Here is an 18,771-nt window from a genome sequence, read left to right as displayed (position 1 = left end):
CCTTCAACACCCTACTACAAACATCCCAAAAATAATTAAAATTTTAAAATAAAAATTAAATGAACACTCAATTATAAATTGCAAATAAATAAATAAAAGATATAAATTGAAGCCGTGTTGACAAGATGTGTGTTTGATATTTCCCTTTGGAAAAAGCATGGCAACAAAATGAACGTCACAACAAAAGAATTGGCCCAACGTGGATGGAAAAAGCATGAACCTGACAGCAAAAACATATACGTGACATCTTTTTTCAAAAGTAGAAAGTACAAGAATAGAAATTTAAAAAAACCAAAAGCATCAACCCATCCTTTTCCAAAAAGGAGAAAAGCAAGAATTGAAATTTAAATAACCTATAAATAATGAACTCTCAATTCAAAAAATGGACGGGAGAATTCGAACGATGGCAGCTCAAGAATTTTGTGCTCTACAGTCTCGCATGGACTCTGGAGGTCTTTCATACGATGGTCATGATTTTTGCACACTATGAGCCCAACTGGCACTGCAACATAGAGAAACCATCTTACGATTTCCTTTCCATGAAGCATGGGTTCGAATCCTGCAGTTCCACGAGATCTGTGTGTTCTATGGATCGGGCGTCATGGGGCTGGGATGGAGGGAGCGGAGTTTCAATGGTTTCTGAATGGGTCTTGTTTGTGATCAGAAATATAAAGTTGGGGTTCTGCAGTCTGCGTTTTTCATCGGGTGCTTGATCGGTAATTTTGATAATTTTACCTCTGAAGCTTCATATGCACTTTGCTGCCGCTAGATCTTTAAGAATTTACAGTTATTGGATCTTGATGTTTATTTACTGATGCAGGTGCAGGGATATTTGGGCAATTGTCGGATTCTTTGCTGGGAGGGAAGGGAGTGCTGAGGTTGGTCTGTATTTGCAACACCATCCTCAGTTTCTTGACGGCCTTCTCGCCCAATTTCTGGGTTTATTTGATTCTTCGTTTATTGACGGGAATTAGCATTGGCGGCGTTCGGCTATCGTCCTTCGTTTTGGCAACTGAACCTGTCGGGCCGTGTAAGAGAGGACGAGTTGGCATGTTGACTTTGTATTTGTTTTCCCTTGGCATAGCTCTGCTTCCATCTCTCTCCTACTTTTCTGGTAGCTGGAGATATTTGTACATAGTCGCTTTGATTCCTTCGGCCTTGTATTGCCTTTTCATTCTGCCATTTGTATCAGAGTCCCCCCGATGGTACCTCGTCAAGGGCAGGCTGGAAGATGCCATGAAAGTCATGAGATCGATTGCGGCCAAGAGCAGAAATATCTGCCGGCGGGAGTATCGTTGGCATTGGACAGGGACGAGCACACTCCTGCAGAGCCTGAGGAACCATCGGGAAGCCTGGTGGACGTATTCAAGTCGCCCGTGACGTGTATGAGGATGGTTTTAATAGGGTTCATCTTATTTGTATGTGGTGTAGGGTATTATGATTCGTATGTGGTGCAGGGTATTATGGATTAAGCCTGAACATGGTAAATATGAGTACTAATTTATATGTGTGTGTTTTCCTCAATGCAATCACAGAAATACCTACCTACGCCCTCATGGCAGCTATGCTCGACAAATTCAGAAGAAGGGCGATGCTCGTCTCCACCATGCTGTTGAGCGGATTGGCTTGTCTGTTGGGAAGCTTGATGTCGACAGTACTCAATGTTTACGGTTCGAATCTCGATCCAACACTGGTCACATGGGATTCTTCACTGGCGTGCAGTTAGCGAGTGGAGTCGTCGGAATATTCGGTATGGCGGGGGCGTATAACTTGATATTTATATACACATGCGAGCTGCTTCCGACAGTAGTCCGGAATGCAGCTCTAGGTTTAATTCAATTATATTTAATTTCATTTCAGTGTCTATTATGTTCACCTTTGCGAGAGCTAATTCCATTTCATAACCTTGTGTTTCTGTTGGGTGCATTGTAAAAATGAAGGGCTGGTGTTGCAGGGAGATAAATGAAAGAAGAAAAGAAGTGGTTGTTGTTCCAAGCCTAGTCTATCTAGCTAAAGAAACAAAATCGAATGAAATCCCAATTCCAGGTATTTGTGTCCTTTTTATTAGTTTACACTAGGTGCTTTAGCCATTTTTATTTTGAATTTAAGGCTCTACTTCCTCCTCAATAAATCCTATTTTTTTTTCATCGCTTCAATTAGCCGTTGCACGCATGTCTTGCGCTCTAGCTTGAACAGTGTATCTTTTCCCCTAGGAATTCAAGCATCACTGTCTCTGTATTATTTGGATTTGATTAGTTTGTAATTTCCCTGTATAACACCTCTTTTTCTTTATTAGTTTGGCCCATGGTTGTGTCTTGTGTTCTTTGTTCCTTTAACCTGTGGTTTGGTTGTTATTTTTTCCCATTTTGGTATAACTTGTTAGTTGTGTATTGTTTTAAGCATCAGTCACGGATTTAAGGCTTTATTTTCCTCAATAATTTTACCCTTGTGCCGAGTGCATAGGCATGGATTTAGGGATCGTATCCTCAATAATTGTACCCTTTTGCCGAGTGTATTAGACATGGATTTAAGGCTCTATTTCCTATTCAATAATTTTATGAGCCATGGATTTAAGCCTCTGTTTCCTCCTCAGATGTGTCCACCATACCACCTCTATTAAATGGAATGAATTTTTCATTTAAGGCTCTGTTTCGTCTTTAGTTATATTACCCGGTATGAATTTAATGCTCTTTTTCCTCCTTTACGAGCCATGGATGTGTCCACCATACAAATGAATTTTTCATTTAATGCTTTGTTTCCTCCATAATTTTAACCATATTATTTCTATCCACCTGTGTAAGCATGTCTCTTGATTCAGATTCAGCTTAACTACTCAAACTCATTAATGGAACCAACTTCCCACTCCTATCATCTTGCAGTTAGCCTTCCTTTCTTTTGACAGGTTTATTAAACTTAATAATACATATATATAGCTATGTTCTATGAGTTACTCTTTTTTTCTGATCATCACTGGTTTATTCAACTTTAATTGGGACTTCTATGTTATATATGTATAGCCCTTTTTAGCTTCAATCCCCTGGAATCAGTTACATTACAACCTTCCCCTTCTTTGGGGATTCAATGCCCCCCTCCAAGTTTGGTCTAGTATTAGCTAGTCCCTCTATCATTCCTACTGTTTTTTCCCACGATAGTTTAAGCCACATAATGGCCCTCTAGATCTGTTGTTTTATATTTTTCACATCTGTTGTTTTATATTATTCACACAGCTGCTCGAAAACCTCTCATACATTTTAATTTTTTTTTGTTTTATATTTTTCACACAGCAAGCCTCTCATACATTTTAAAATTCAAATTAATTATATCATTACATATAATCATAATTCATAATATATAATTTATTTAAATTATGTTTCTTTAAAGTTGCATAAGCATATTTTAGTGTTTTCATTTATTGACTTCAAATTCTATGTTGTGTGTTTAGTTGAATTTGTATATTGCATGTTTGTTTATCTCAACATGTACTTTGTATGTTTCTTTATTTGAAATTAGATATATGCATGTGTGTGTATGTGAGTGAATTCTTATTTATGAATATTTGTATAAGAGGTGACTTGAAATGGTGATAGTGTGTTTGTTGTATAGAATTGTGATTGCAATTAATTTTATAGCGTAAATATTGTGTAGTAGGTTTTATATTTTGGGTTTGCTTATTTAATGTTGTAATGGCATGTTTGAGTGTTTGTTTTTGTATTGACATGAAATTGTGTAATGTGTATTTCCTTATTTGGAATTGTATATTATGTGTTTTTCTATTTGAATTTGTATTTTGTGTTTGATATTTAAAAGTTAAAAATTGTATATTTTCTTATTTAAATTTGTATTCTAGGTGTTGTTTGAAATTGCATATACATGTTTCAAACTGTTTTTGTCAAATGTTTGTATGTGTAGGTAGTTTTCTCATTGTTTGTGAATCTATGTGTTTAAATTTTATATTCCATTGCATTTGAAACTGTATATTGTATCTTTTCTTATTTGAAATTGATTAAGCATGTTTACAGAATGTTTTGTCAATGAATGCTTATGTTTCTTATGTTGATTTGTATTAGCCATGAATTTTATTATAAAATTGTATGTGTGTATTTTATATAGATTTAATTAAGCCTTATCTTTTTATTGTATAATATTTTAATGTTTATTTATTATATTGAGTTTTAATTATAATGAGATTTGTATTTTTTCTTTTTTCTTTTTTAATTGTATTTTCATTTGCCATTTAAAGGTTAATAAGTTAATTCCAACATTTGAAACAAAACATAAATTTTTTGATCACATAATATTTTAAGATTAAAAAAGAAAAACATAATTAGTAACTATTTTTTAGTAAATATTACTACCACACTAATAATAATGTGATAATGCAAATTTATTTATCATAATTTATTTTCATTAATGTTGATAAATTAATATGTTTAAAAAAAATATCCATTAACATCTTTAATGGTTTAACATATTAAATCAATATATTAAATCATCTCTCAATGTTGATATGTAAAAGAGTTCATATGAACAATGCAAATTTTTTGGGGCATTTAAGTTTACACCTTCACGTGGTTGACCCTATTAGTAGAGATTATGATCTCGAAGCAAGGAGGAGCTTTTTAAATTGTCAATGCAAATTATCATAACACATATTTAAAAATAAATATATTTAACTATTTTAAAATATAACATTTCAAACAAATGAACACAAGTCAATCACTACATTATTATATAAGAAAATATTAATTCAATCAAATCTTTTCATGAATAAATTGACCTATTAATATTAAGTCTCCTTGTTTCTCTTGGGAAATTGCATATGTTGAGCTAAGGCAAGATGGAAAATATGATTCGTCCGACAAGAGAAACTTGAGGGAACCTATTAGATCAGTGCCTATGCTGGTATATAAACTGGTCAACTCGATGTAAGTCTTCTTGTGCGTTAGCGTTTTTCTAGTCTAGTAGAGAAGGGAAAAGGGGACAATCTTAACCACTTTTCAACATGTTAACAATGGAAGTTAACATGTTGAGGCATCAATGTTTCATAGCGATTCTCACCTAATTATTAGACCCTTATGCTAAGATATGTTATTTACACGTGTAGACTACATATTCATGATATTTTTAATGGAATTCTTGTTATGGTTAGTAGGGGTCCAGTCAAGATCATATTGAATTGATTACATTTATATTGTCATTTCCTTGTTATTTTATTGTTCTAAAGATGTGATTCAATTTTGGGCAGTGACTTGGGCGATGGGCTCTAAAAAGTGGCTCAAATATCAAGGATGCTTGCAAAACACTAAAAAAATAGTCCCTGTGAGAGTGTTCAGAGGTCCCTGGACTCTACCATGCCCACAACATGAGAGCGAGAGGTCATGTAGTCCAAAATTTTAGTGGAACCGTGGTGCTAGTTGGCAAAAAGGTTGGGTTGGTTCCTAAGGGTCCTAATGCTGATGTTGGATGTATGTATGGTGTGTTTCTATTGGTTCCACTTTCTTAGCGTGACTTAGGAGGTCAAATAATATCATAGTGGCCTTTCGTCGCATATTTAGCCTGACTGATCGGTTACTTGGGTAGATACGGGAGGAGGGTGTTAGACTTCCCCACATTCTTGTGGATGGCATCCTTCATAGTAAGTGTGATGGTTATATATAACGATTTCAATCTTTCCTTGACTAAATTACATAACTATAAAATTTAGGTAGCGAAATTCAATATTTGACGGCAATTCGTCACCTTCTGGAACAAATTTCTAAAGACTTTAATGTAAATATCCATTATATATATTGATAATAATATGAAATATGACAATGTATTTTTAGGATGGGCTAGATGAATAATAACGATAATCTAATTTTAAGGTCATGGTCAAGCCTGGACACCAAATTGATGTGCAAGATCACCTTGTTTGTGTGACAAAGGGTTTGTCTTCATGTAGCGATTTCATTGCTAAAATCTATTGTGGTGTACATACCCCCCCTCTAGATTTGAACATGTGGCCTCACATGAAGAAACACATGTTCTTAATCATTAGGCACAATCAATCTACACATAACCCCCCACCTTTTGCTAGAAATCTTGCAATTGGGTGGGTTAGAAATATGACTACAAAAATACTATAGAAGAACTACAAGGATTGCAAGTTTTAAGAATGTAACAAAATGACTTTTAAAATGTTATAAAATTCTTAGGGTTTAAGGTTTATGGATTAGTGTTTAGGGTTTAGGGTTTAGAGATTACATTTATGGTTTAGGGCTTCTGGTTTACAATTTAGGGTTTAGGGTTTGGGGTTTAGATTTTAGGGGTTAGGGTTTAGGGTTTATAACATGTTGGTAAATTATGTTAATAAACAGTTAAATGAAAACTACAAAACACTTTTTAAAATGTTATAAAATGCTTGGATTTTAGGTTTTAGGGTTTAGGGTTTGGGGTTTAGGGTTTAGTTTTTGGTGTTTAGCATTTAGGGTTTAGGGATTATAAGACTTTAGTAAATTATTTTAGTAAAAACTTAAATAAAAGTTTCAAAATTCTTTTTAAAATGTTATAAAATGCTTAGGGTTTAGGGTTTAGGGTTTGGGATTTAGGGACTACGGTTTAGGGTTTAGGTTTTAGGGTATGAGGTTTGGGTTTTGGGGTTTAGTGTTTAGGTTTTAGATTGTATAACACTTTAGTAAATTCTTTTAATAAACACTTAAATAAAAGTTACAAAATGATTTTTAAAATGTTATAAAATGTTAGGGTTTAGGCTTTAGACTTTAGGATCTAGGGTTGGTGTTTCGGGTTTGGGATTTAGGGTTTATGTTAATAACACTTTAGTAAATGATTTTAATAAAAGAATAAATAAAACTTACATAACAATTTTTAAAATTTTATAAAATTCATTTGGTTTACAGTTTAGTGTGTACGGTTTAGGCTTTGGGGTTTAGGGTGTCGGGTTTAGGGTTTATATCACTTTAGTAGATTCATTTAATAAAAACTTAAACAAAAGTTACATAACTCTTTTTAAAATGTTGTAAGATGCTTAGGGTTTAGGGTTTATAACTATTAAAAATAAATTTTAACATGTTATGAAATGCTTAGGGTTTAAGGTTTAAAGTTTAGGGTTTATAACACTTCAGTAAATTTTTTTAATAAACACATAAATAAAAGTTAGAAAATTCCCTTTAAAATGTTATAAAATACATAGGTTTTAGGGTTTAGAGTTTATAACACTTTAATAAATTCTTTTAATAAAAACTTAAATAAAAGTTACAAAGCACTTTTTAAAAGGTTATAAAATGCTTAGTGTTTAGAGTTTATGGTTTGGGGGTTGATGTTTAGGGTTTAGCATTTAGGTTTTAGGTTTTAGAGGTTTATAACACTTTAATAAATTCTTTTCATAAACACTTAAATTAAAGTTACAAAATGCTTGTTAAGATCTTATAAAATAGTTAGGGTCTAGGGTTTAGAGTTTGTAACACTTTAGTAAATCATTTATATAATTTACTAAAACTGGAGTTGGCACCAATTTTAAAGGTCTACCAAAATTTTCTCCAAGTTAATCTGGAATTAATTAATTTTAAAATGTGCTTAATTAACCACTAAACGTGATTAACACAAACTGCAGTTTTACTAACTGTTAACTTCGGTGGCGTTCTTGGAGGTAGACACATGCAATGGCATAATGCTAATGGTTATGGTCTATGTGGCACATTTTATGGTGACTGTTGAATACATATAACTGCAACCACGAACAGAGCGTTTAAATGGGAGGGTCAGCCTGCGGACTGGCCCTCCTAACCCCCAACTTTCATTACATTAAACTTGAAATAGGTGCGGTAAACATAACGGTTAAGTTGTAATGCAGTGGTGTAATGGAAATGTGTTGCGGTTGTTCGGTACAGGTCCCGTGTTTGACCCCCTGGTGTGCCAAAAAAGAATTTGCATTGCGCATTCAGCTGACCTCTGGGGAGGGACATGTGGCGACTTCCAGGGTTGCCACTTGTCCCCTCCTCATTGGTCCTCCATTAACCAAACAAATCATGCCACATAACCACATTTGATAACCAACCAAAATATGACACTTTTCGAAGCCTAATTGGATTGTTGACCAATGTTGACCTTGCACAATCACTTGCCACGTCAACAGACTGTTGACTATGCATTTTTTTTTAATTTCTTTTGTTTGGCAAAGCGGACAGAACGCGATATCTTCCTCATACAAACTCAATTTTCAGTGAAACGAGTTGCGTTCAGATCCTTTTTCTAAGATGGGCACGGTCATTGAGGTTTTGAGCCATTATGAGAACTTTTATTTTTTAGCTAAATATCAAGCACTTGATTAGGATTCAAGGGTGGTAGCCAAGGATGTGTGGAGCAAAAAATAGGAGGAAAAATAGATTAGCACGACCACTAGGAATTTCTCAAAAATGAGCTTAAACCCAAGGGGTGTACAATTTTGGAGTAGGATCAATGGCATCAAGAAGTAGCATAGCAACAAGGGTGGTGGGCCTTACGCTGTTGGGAATCACTAGACATGACTGTTTATTTTGAGGCCTTACATTCTAGGCCCATGTTTCATTTTATGATCAAATGCTTCCCATCACCATAGTTGCTTCTCTCAACCTTTAGAGGCCAACATCTCTCCCATTCATTCTTATTTTCTTATTTTCTTCAAATCAATGTGTTGGTTTCCTCCACTAAATTATACCTTTAGATTATAATGCATATATGAAAAAGGATTTTTCTTTTCTTCAGCATGGAATCCATGAGTTCAATATGAGGTTAGATGATATGAACATCGTAGTGAATATAGGGTTTGGTAACTTGGGATGGAGGAAAGAAAGGCCAAATCATGACGAAGAATATTGGTATCAGTGTTATGGCAGACAAGCTGCTTGTAATGGGGTCGAGGATTATAACAAATGTAATCCCCATTAAATGGCAACAACCAAATGGAAGAGAGAAAATTGGAACATGAACAATAATAATCTCGTTCCACTGACATTTGAAATTTCATCTTATGGGTATTTGCAAGCCAATCACCATAAAACTAGATCTATTACTAGCTCACTCATATGGACATCACAACGCATGTAGAATATAATATTTTTCATTTGTTTAACTTAGAATTGGTGAGTGTTGAAAATAGTTGTTGTTGATATGAAAGGTTTTCCAAATGGAATAGGAAATTACATAGTCCAATAGGATATTATGAAAGATTTCCAACGGTATATGGAACTCCCTCTAATTCCATAGAAATGAGGAGATATCAAATATTTTTCAATTTGACCCAACTGATTAGGTACTCTATCTTCGAAAGTTAATTTTCTCCAAATACCTGGCTCAAATGGGAGCATAAGATATATGGTTAGAAATTTGTTTCCAAGACCTTTCCAATTACATGTGGCACTCTTTATAACTCCTCAAAGTTGAGGATAAATGAATTTTTTGATACTCACTATATGTTATGCCAGTTGAACAAGTCATCCCAACTAGTGGACAAGTCAACCCTAACCCAAAATCTAAACACAAATAAATAGGTGTGAAAATGAGCTTCTCTAACCACTCGACTCAATAATTTAGTTCTAGTTTTAGTAGAGTCAGGGAGAAGGTCTGAAGTTCATACCTCATGAACTAAGAAGAAGTGAAGTGCATCTGTGTTGAAGTAGTTTTCTATGGAAGGTCTTTGGCAAATATTTTGAAGGATTTTTGGATTTTTCCTTGGGGAGGAATTTTTGTATGTTTGATTTATGTTTTTCAGGGATGAATACTTTCATTTCGAAAGCCGAGTTTAAGGGGATGAGTTATGTGGTTTGAAGGCCAAGTTTCAAAGGACATGCTCTCATGTTTGAAGGCCATGTTTTAGGGATGAGTTATGTCTTTGAATATCTAGCTCAGGCTTGATTTGAAGTCCATGTCCTGGTTTATTGAAGGTTGAGTTAATGTTGGAGCCAACAATTACTATAAGTTGGTGCTTACAAAGGATTGATGTCTTCACAAGAGAATGCAATAAATTAAATATTGTTGTCCCTCTTACCTCCTTGAAGATTAAGGAAAATAAGTAGTATAGATTCTTATAAATTTTATAATTGGCCACAATCATCTTCTCACTTCTTTCTAACAAATATCAATCTTTTACGATCTCAAGAAAATGTTTCCTTGTATTGAACTTGGGCTTGAACTTTGTTAAAGGTATCTAACCTCTCAACCTCAAGAGTAATTGTCTTCCTATTTGTAGTTTTGACCATGATATGGATTTTTATCTCTCAGACACAAAACCAAGTGAAGAGTTGATTCATTTTAGATGTTATAATAACCTAAGCAACAACCATCCTCTACTTTCTTGCTAGAAAGATTAAACATCACCAAGAAAGATGTATACCATTGTGTCAAATATTTTCCCTCACATTATCAATGGTGTATGAGCTCTCCAACTCAAAATAATGGTTTTGCTACTCCAAATCTCAGTAAATATTTGTATCCCACCTGTAAGATGAGGTAGAAAATAAGCCATAAAATGATTTTGTAAATTTAATCAATTAAAGCCCATCCACGCTGCAATTGCTTTCTATCAAATTTTACTGTTGAATCTTAACTTTCACATAGTCAATAATGTTATAACTCTCTACGTTTAGAGTTATAGTATTTCCAGTGAATTAATTAATTCCCTAACTATTTCTAGAAAATGTCTTCACAAATATCTACTTGTTAGCATCTAATGATACAGAACAAAACTAACCTAAAAAAAATTGGTATGATATAGTCAATATATATATATATATATATATATATAATCACAATAGTGGCAATGAAGAAATTGAGAAAAGTAAGAGATGCCATTTCCTTCTTTATCCCTAGAACTATAAATAAACTGCATTTTGAATACCGGGTTTAAAGGTTGAACATCAATGTGTACAACGACCATTGAGTACCAAACTAGTTTGCATGAATATTAAATAGGAACATGCAATAAACTTAATTCAATCTGATTTTAATTTAAGCATGTGTAATGTTCATGATGAAATGCATACTTTGATAAAATTATTAAGAACATACCTAAGATCAAATTAAAATGTGGGTATGAAAAAAACATAAGTTTCAAGAAGCCATATCAAAATGAGACGTTGAGAATAGTAGCCATGCAAAAGAGGGAAAGCTGGCATGCTAAAACTTGCTCAAGTCTTCTACAGTGCTACATCTCGTTAGCAAATTAAGCATAAAAAAATGTTTTTTCACTGGGCTAACTATAACAATGGAAGAATAGAAGAAATGTAAATACTAAATAATAATTCCTAGAAATATGTATCTGACTTGTTGTTGACACAAATTGGTTTAAAAGATTCCCATCCAGGCAAGCCCCTCATATGGTGTTAGATCTCAAATCCAACTACATTAGGGTTGAGTTGACACAAATTGGTTTAAAAAATTCCCATGCACCCAACCCCCTCATATGTCCCTCATATGTCGTTAGATCTAAAATCCAACTACATTAGGGTTGATAAACAATATTCATTTACGTTTCTAAAATCTCTTAGTAAGTTTATTTCTTAGAAAAGTAAAATGGACAAGAATCCTACTTCAGTAATAAATAGAAAAACTTTATGGAAAACACAAATTAATTATGAGTTTTAAATACAAATTTATTTACCAGCTTTGAGATGTTCATGATTTTTTTTTTTTTGGCTTGGCTATGTGAAATATATCGAGAGGTGAGTGTTTTGATGTTCATTTGAGTTTGCTAGCCATTTCATTTATATGGCTACACTAATTCCTATATTCTTATATATCAAGGAGGACACTCCTCATTGTAAAGATTCGCACGCACACAATTTTCCACTTGCCCTTTTTAAAACTTATTAAAATCGGTTTTGCAAATTGGTCAAGACACTTACCCTAAATACATATGGCTTTGCAATTTTAAATAAAAAATAATATTAATATCCAATAAATTTCATATAACAAGTGTTAAATAAAATAAAAAACAAATAACATAATATATTTATCAAACTCTTCGATCCTAAAGCCTTTCAACACCCTACTACAAACCTCCCAAAAAAAATTAAATGAACACTGAATTATAAACTTCAAATAAATAAAAACAATATATAAATTGAAGCGGAAAAGATGTGCCTTTGATATTTCCCTGGGAAAAAGCATGGCAACAAAATGAACTTCACAACAAAAGAATTGGCCCAACGTGGACAGAAAAAGCATGAACCTGAAAGCAAAAACATTTACGTGGCATCTTTTTTCAAAAATAGAAAGCACAAGAATGGAAACAAAAAAATTTACGTGGCATCTTTTTTCTAGAAAGCACAAGAATAGAAATTTTAAAAAAGAAAAAGCATCAACCCATACTTTTCCAAAAAGGAGAAAAGCCAGAATTGAAATTTAAAAGAACCAAAAAATAATGAACTCTCAATTCAAAAATGGACTGGAGAATTCGGACGATGGCAGCTCAACAATTTTGTGCTCTACAATGGACTCTCGAGGCCTTTTAGACGATGGTCATGATCTTTGCAGACTATGAGCCCAACTGGCACCGCAGTTCCACGAGATCTGTGTGTTCCATGGACGGAGGGAGCGGAGTTTCGACGGTTTCTGAATGGGTCTCGTTTGTGATCAGAAATATAAAGTTGGGGTTCTGCAGTCCGTGTTTTTCATCGCTTGTTTGATCGGTAATTTTGATAATTTTACCTCCGAAGGTTTATATGCACTTTGCTGCCGCTAGATCATTAAGAATTTCAACTAATTGTTAAGAATTTGCTTGGTTACAGTTATTGGATCTTGATGTTTATTTACGGATGCCGGTGCAGGGATATTTGGGCAATTGTCTGATTCTTCGCTGGGAGGGAAGGAGTGCTGAGGTTGGTTTGCAACGCCATCCTCCGTTTCTTGACGGCCTTCTCGCTCAATTTCTGAGTTTATTTGATTCTCCGTTTATTGACGGGAATTAGCACTGGCGGCGTTGGGCTGTCGTCCTTCGTTTTGGCAACTGAACCCGTCGGGCCGTCTAAGAGAGGACGAGTTGGCATGTGGACTTTGTATTTCTTTTCCAGCTCTCTCCTACTTTTCTGGCGGCTGGAGATAGTCGCTTTGATTCCTTGGGCCTTGTATTCTCTCAGAAATGGTATGAATCAAATTTTATTTAATTTTAGTATTTATGTTAATCTCTACTCTATTCTCATTAACTAATTCCATTTCATTGCCTTGTAAATTGTTTGGTGCTATTAGAATGAAGGAAGGGCTGACGTTGCAGGGAAATGAATGAAAGAAGTAGTTGACATTGCTACTGTTCAAAGCGTACTCACTAAAGAAATGAAATGCGTACTCACTAAAGAAATGAAATGGAATCCCAATTTAAGGTATGTAGAGATGGCCCTATTTAAACATGGTGCTTTAGCAATTTTTATATTGAATTTAAGGCTCTGCTTCCTCCTCCTCAATAATTTTTATTACATTTAATATTTCCTTCCTTGCGCCAATCCCCCAATCCCCCTTTGTACACGTCTTTGGCTCTACCTTAACCAATTTATCCCTTACGAATTCAAGCACCATTGGGACTAGGCTTTTAATGACTTCCCACAGCTTTGTATTTGGGTTTAATGTTTTGTGTATTAGTCTAGTTTGTGGTTTTCTTATATAACCTCTTTTTTCTAATTAGTTTAACCAATAGTGCATCGACCATGGATTTAAGCTTCTGTTTCTTCCTCAATAATTTTATTCTTCTACATCAGCCATGGATTTAAGCCTCTCTTTCCTCCACAATAATTTCTATTACCCTTGTGCATCAGCCATGGATTTAAGCCTCCATTTCCTCAGTAATTTCTGTTTCCCTTTTGCTGTGTGCGTCAGCCATGGATTTAAGCTTTTATTTCCTCGTCAGTAATTTCTATTTCCCTCGTGCCGTGTGCATGAGCCATGGATCATGGATTTAGGCCTCTGTTTCCTTCTTAATAATATCTATTATCCTTGTGCCGTCGTGTGCATCTTCCATGGATTTAAGGCAGAGGCTCTGACTCTTTCTTATCAGTGATCATCACTGGTTTCTTCAACTTTTAAATTAATAATAATCCAATCATGCTCAGCTCTTTCGCGTAACTCAAAATTCTCAGTTATATATGTAATATAGGTTTTCAAATTAATAATACGTACTACTATGTGAGTTGCTCTTTATTTATCTATCATTGGTTTATTCAACTTTTAAATTAAAAATAATTGAAATAAACTCAGCTCTTTCGCGTCAATGGGAATTCTCCGTTATATATAGCCATCTTTCACTCCAATCCTCTAAAATCAATTTCAATACGTACTACTATGTGAGTTGCTCTTTATTTATCTATCATTGGTTTATTCAACTTTTAAATTAAAAATAATCGAAATCAACTCAGCTCTTTCGCGTGAATTGGAATTCTCCGTTATATATAACCATCTTTCACTTCAATCCTCTAAAATTAATTTCGTGTCAATTGGGAATTCTCCGTTATATATAGATCTCTTTCGCTTCAATCTTCCCGAATCAGTTACATTACATTAAAACTCAGCTCTTTCGCGCCAATTGGAAATTCTCTGTTCTGTATAGCCCTAGCACTCTTTCGCTTCAATCCTCCGAATCAGTTACATTACATTTGCCTCCTTTGGGATTCAATTCAACGCCCCCATCAAGTCCGGCAGCTTTATCTTCCTCCTCCAGTGTTAGCTAGTCCGCGTAGATTTGAAACGGCGGCCCTCTACCATTCGTACAGGCTTTTCCGGGAGATAGTTAAAGCCAGATAAAATGATATTTATCTCTCTTACTTTTACTTCCACACATTCGGTGGATAGGTTGCGTTTTATTATGTGTATTTTTTTTCTTATATTTATATGTTATATATTTATATGCTATATTGTAAGTTTGTTTATGCAAATGACTCATAAATAACTGCCTCGCATTTTTTCCTTATATTTATATGTTATATTGTAGGTTTGTGCTTGCAAGTGGTTCAGATATAACTGTTTTACATATGTTTTAGGAAACTTGTGAAGAAAGGCAAAATTTGTTTTCATTTTTTAAATATATAATTTAGAAAGGATTATTATTTTTATATAAAAAAGAAATTGATAAAAAAATTTATATTTTATTAAAAATATGCGTTTTTTCTCTAATATCTGTATGTGGTATTCCATGCAGATCTAGAGAGAGGAGGGAGAGTGAGAGAGGGGGGTGAGAGAGAGAGAAGGGGGGAGAGGGAGACAGTGGGGAGGATAAGGAGAGGGAGAGGGAGAGGGGGAGCGGGAGAGGCACATAGAGAGATATGTTGGTGCAGAGAGGGGGAGTGGGAGCATGAAGGGGAGAGATCGAGGGAGAGGGTGGGTGAGAGGGAGCGAGAGAGAGACAGTGAGAGGAGGAGAGAGAGTGCGAGAGGGAGAGGGGGAGCAAGAGAGGAAGATAGCGGGATAGGGAGAGAGAGGGAGAGGGAAGGGGAGAGGGAGGAGGAGGCAAGGGAAGGAGAGGGTGATGGCCAGAGGGAGAGGGAGAGGGAGGCAGATAACAGGGGAGAGAGAGAGAGAGAGATATGAGGTTGGAGAGGAGGATAGGGAGAGGGAGTGGGTATGAGGGGAAGGGAGAGGGGAAGGGGGAGAGAGAGGTGGGAGAAGAGAGGGGGAGAGGGAGAGGGGAGCACAAGCGGGAGGGGGAGAGAGGGAGAGAGAGAGGGAGAGGGAGAAGGAGAGGTAGAGGGGAGAGAGAGAGCGGGAGACAAAGTCGAAGAGGATAGCGTGGGGTGAAGAGAGGGGGAGAGGGATATGGTGAGAGAGGGAGAGGGAGGAGAGGGGGACGAGGATGAAAAGTAGGAGGGAGAGGAGGAGGGAGTATGATAGGGGGAGGGGGAGAGGGATAGTGGGGGAAATAATGGGAGAGCGGAGGGAGGGAGGAGAGGGAGAGAGAGAGACAAAGGGAGTGGGGGTAGGAGGGGGAGAGTGAGGAAGGGAGTGAGAGGTAGAGGGAGAGAGAGGGTGGGCGGGAAGGGTTAGGTGGAGAGAGATGGAGAGGGGGAGAGGATGGGAGTGGGGGAAGGCCAGACGACGGGAGAGGGGGAGAGGTAGAGGGAGAAGAAGAGGAAGTGAGAGGAAGAGAGAGAGCGAGAGAGAGGAGGGAGGGTGAGGAGGGAGATAGATGGAGATAAGGATAGAGGAGGGAAGGGGGAGATCGAGAGAGAGGGAGAGGGAGAAAGAAAGAGATAGGTAGAGGGAGAGGGGGAGAGAGAGAGGGAGGTAGAGAGAGAGAGCGAAAGGGGGTTGGAGAGGGGGAGAGAGAGAGCGAGAAAGAGGGAGATGGGGAGAGAGATAGAGCGAGAGAGGTTGAGGGAGGCAGGGACGGAGAGAGCTAGATGTAGAGGGGGATGGGAGAGAGAGCGAGGTGGGTAGGGAGAGAGCAATGAGGGAGAGAGAGGGAGAGGGAGGGGGAGGAGGAGAGAGAGGAGAGAGAGGAGAGAGAGGAGAGGGGGAGGAGGAGAGAGAGAGAGAGAGAAAGAGAGGGGAGCGAGTGGGAGATGGAGAGGTGGAGTGGGAGAAGGAGGGGAAGAGAGATGAGCGATGAGGGAGAGAGAGGGAGAGGGAGGGGGAGGAGGAGAGAGAGGGAGAGGGAGGGGGAGGAGGAGAGAGAGAGAGAGGGAGAGGGAGGGGGAGGAGGAGAGAGAGAGAGAGAGAAAGAGGGGGGAGCGAGTGGGAGATGGAGAGGTGGAGTGGGAGAAGGAGGGGAAGAGAGATGGAGAGGGGAAAGGGGAGAGGGAGAGGCAGAGAGAGAGAGGAGGAGAGTGGGAGAGAGAGAGAGGCATAGAGGGAGAGAGAGATAGAGAGAGAGAGGAGGAGGAGTAGGAGAGAGAGACGGGGGAGAGAAAGGATGATAGGGAGAGGGGGAGGGAGAGGAGTAGATAGGGATATAGGTGGGGGAAGAGAGGGGGTGGGGAAAAGTAGGATTGGGAGAGAGTGAGAGAGGGGGAGAGGGGGAGGGAGAGAGAGAAGGTGGGGAGGCGGAGGTAGCGAGAGACCGAGAGAGAGATTCACAAAGAGGGAGGGGTGGTGAAGCAGAATGGGAGAGGGGGGTGACAGAGACAGAGAGAGAGAGGGAGGGGGAGCGGGAGGGAGAGGGGGAATTAGATTAGGAGAAGGTAGGAGATGCAGAAAAAGATAGAGAGGGTGAGAGAGGGAGATAGCAAGGGGAGAGTGAGAGGGAGAGGGAGAGGGAAGGAGATAATAAGAGGAGAGGGAGAGAGAGAGAGAGTGGGTGGGAGGGGGAGTAGGAGGGAAGGAGCTAGAGGGAGAGGGGGAGAGGGAGGGAGGTAGAGGTAGAGGGAGGGGTGAGATGGAGGCAGTCGGATAGAGAGAGAGAGAGGTGGGGTAAGTGAAGGGGAGGGAGAGAGTGGGAGGGAGATAGGGGGAGAGAGAGAGGGAGAGAGATAGAGAGATGGAGAGGGAGCAAGGGAGAGATAGTTGGAGAGGGATATGGGAAGGGGAAGTGAGCAAGAGAGGGGGAGTGTGAGAGTGATAGGGGGAGAGACAGATAGAGGGAATAAGAGGAGGGGGAGGGGTAGGGAGAGAGAGAGAGAGAGAGAGAGAGAGAGAGAGAGAATGTGTGTGTCAGTATGTGTGTGTGTGAGAGAGAGATAGTGTGGTGGTGGTATGGAAAGGGGGAGGGATATGGAGAGAGGGAGAGGGTGGGGGAAGGGGAAGGAGAAATGGCATGAGAGGGGGATAGGCAGTGGTAGAGAGAGAGGGAGAGGAAGGGAGAGCTCGCGAGAGAGGAGAGAGGGAGAGGGGGAGAGGGAGAGAGGGGGAAGAGAGAGGGAGAGGGGGGGGGGAGAGAGAGGGAGAGGGGGGGGAGAGAGAGAGAGGAGCAGAGAGAGAGAGAGAGAGAGAGAGAGAGAGAGAGAGATGGAGTGAGAGAGGTAGAGAGAGAGATAAGGCAATATGGAGGGAGGGAGTATGAGAGAGTAGAGAGGGGGAGGGAGAGTGGGAGTGAGAGGGAGAGAGGTTTGGGGAGAGGGGAGGAAGAGGGGGAGAAAGATAGGAGAGGTGGAGAGGGAGGGAGAGAGAGATAGCTAGAGTGAGGGCGATGGGGATCACGAGGGAGAGGGGAGAGAGAGATATCTTCTCCTTCTCTATCCCTAGAACTACAGATAAACTTCATTTCGAACACTGGCTTTGAAGGTAAATCTAAAAAAAATGTGTGACAATCTACAAAGTTCCAAAAGATATTGAGTTCGCAGAAACTAACTCAAAGATATTTTACTAAAAACTAGTACTCCTCGGGGCTCTTTCAAACACAATGAGAATTGAAATGGGTACCATCGAGTAAGACATACCAAGATATATGTTTTTCTTACTTTTGAATTTTCCATCATGTATAGCCAAAGAGCTAAATATGTAACCATTTCTAGTATTGAAAAATTTTTACGAAAACTAAGTTAAGGATATTTTACTGTAAATTCCTACTTTTTGGGCTATTAAAAACAATTACAAATCAAAATAAGTACCATATGGTAAGACATACTAAGGTGGGTTTTTCGATTAGTTTTGTTTGTATTTCAAACAATTATAAATTAAAATAAATACCATAAGCTAAGACATAGTAAGGTGACTTTTTTTATTAGTTTTGAATTTCCCATTTGAAGGGCTAAGCATGTAATCATTTCTTCTATTTTTCAAAGAAAAAATATTTTTCTCATGTTTTGAAAAAGTTGCATAGAATGCTAAGGGAAACCCGTCAATAATAAAAAAGAACCTAAAAGAAGAAAAGAAAGGATGCAT

At 37.8% G+C, this 18,771-nt stretch overlaps 1 pseudogene; it reads left to right on the top strand.

Moving 5' to 3' along the window:
• Positions 1 to 362: 362 nt before the first annotated feature.
• Positions 363 to 12,941, top strand: LOC149206762 (organic cation/carnitine transporter 4-like; annotated as a pseudogene).
• Positions 12,942 to 18,771: the final 5,830 nt, after the last annotated feature.

Source organism: Pinus tabuliformis, chromosome 1_2 (genome assembly GCF_031772625.1).
Source record: "Pinus tabuliformis cultivar Carrire ecotype Pingquan chromosome 1_2, CPIR1, whole genome shotgun sequence".
NCBI classification, from domain to species: Eukaryota; Viridiplantae; Streptophyta; class Pinopsida; order Pinales; family Pinaceae; genus Pinus; species Pinus tabuliformis.
Note: the sequence above shows the minus strand (reverse complement) of the source record. Positions and strands in the feature narration are given on the sequence as shown.